Source organism: Sinocyclocheilus grahami, unplaced genomic scaffold (genome assembly GCF_001515645.1).
Source record: "Sinocyclocheilus grahami isolate Dianchi unplaced genomic scaffold, SAMN03320097.WGS_v1.1 scaffold5213.1, whole genome shotgun sequence".
Lineage (NCBI taxonomy): Eukaryota > Metazoa > Chordata > Actinopteri > Cypriniformes > Cyprinidae > Sinocyclocheilus > Sinocyclocheilus grahami.
Genome location: NW_015509965.1, coordinates 21480 through 23042, shown reverse-complemented (window position 1 = coordinate 23042; position 1563 = coordinate 21480). Strand labels below are relative to the sequence as shown.

At 38.3% G+C, this 1563-nt stretch overlaps 1 long non-coding RNA gene across 1 annotated transcript; it reads left to right on the top strand.

Moving 5' to 3' along the window:
• Positions 1 to 147: 147 nt before the first annotated feature.
• LOC107577135 (uncharacterized) lies at positions 148 to 808 on the top strand. Its single transcript, XR_001608166.1, has 3 exons — positions 148 to 228; positions 462 to 538; positions 662 to 808. It is a non-coding gene; the product is annotated as an uncharacterized lncRNA (long non-coding RNA).
• The last annotated feature ends 755 nt before the right edge of the window (positions 809 to 1563 follow it).

The window sequence follows — 1563 nt, the reverse complement described above, 5'->3', positions numbered from 1 at the left end:
TGACTTGCAAGGTCACTGACAGAACAGATTAAAAGCGCGTTGTTCCTCAGGGAAAGAACCAAAAAAAAAAGAACAGAATAACCGTCTGTCTGTCAGAAGGATTGACTCCTTTGTCATACACCGGTATTCTCTCCAGCAGTTCCTGTTCTCTTTCGGTGCATGAATCATAGGCTGAGTGTTATTTTGGGTCATTCGTACCTTGGAGGTGTCATGCCCTCAGTTTAAAAGGTGATGCCATTTGCTAAATATTTTTAAATGAAAGAAATGGCATACTTAAAGCTGTAAGTTACTTCAGTTGTAAAATAATGAGTGGGCGTCTTAGAGTATCAAATGTAACCTCATAAAAGGATGGAATTGCATGGCCCTTATGTAAAGGTTCAGTTTGATTCAATAATATTATGGTTATATTTTGCTTTAATAGTATATCAGACCATAACTGTCAAGTATTTACCTCTTTCAAGGTACATATAGGATTCATTACACTTTGGTAAATTCGAGGAAGTGGAAAACACAAAGATGAAGCAGAAACATCAAACAGGTAAGGAATGAAATCAGATGTTCACCTCACTGAAAAGGGCTTTGGGGGAAGTGTGTAAAGGCTTGATGTGGGGCAAAAACCTCATGTCCAATCATTGCAAACTGTCATTTCATATCTCCTCAGACGAATCAGAGCCCCTTTGCCTCGAGAATCCATTTTAAATCAGTCATTACTGTTTTACCTCAAGTGAACTGGAGGGAGACGCTCACTCCTTCCCTCAGTATTTTGTATGGATAAAGCTATGAGGAATTAAATTGAAATCAAATGGGATTTCAAGAGGCTGAATGCTTGTGGAAATTATTTATGCCCCATTGTACTGCCACTTGAAAAGGATGCCCACATCGTTGAGATGTCGTCTTGCCTGAGTCTTCTGCTTTGAGGTTGCAAGTATGCATTCTTTCGGTTAGTATTTTTCGTTTGTCTAGAAAAGGTCAGCATCATTTTTCCACCTTGCGTAAGGTGTAGAGACATTGCTAAATGAGCGGTTCACAAAGCATTACGCCCACCTCCCTGTTTTGTTCTCCTGTTAGATGACAGGTCTGTGGGGTCATCTGAGACCACTGTGCTTGCTTTCACATCTTGTTGTAGCCTATTGTTGAGAACTAGCTCTTCAGTGGTACCTGTGCCAATAAACAAATCAATGTTATTTACGAGTAAAGCTAAACATCATTGGACTCTTTTCACAGCCTGTGATGGGAAAAAAAGTGAATGCTGCCATGAGGGTGTTTCTAATACAGCAGCTGTGGTAATGACAGTAAATTTGACATCATTTTGTCTTCTGACTGCCATTATAAATCTCTCTCTATTTTTCCTCTTTTTGAAAGTCGTAAAAAAAACACTATGGAGTTTTTCTTTTGCTATTTGAGCAAATGGGAACACAAAACAATATATTTTATGGTGTCTCTGTTCACCGCTGTAGAAGTTTACCCAACTATGTTGACTAATGAAAAACCCAGAGATGTGAATAGGGACCATTATTTGTTTTTATGGACTCAAAACACTTTTTTTTTTTTTTTTTTTTTACA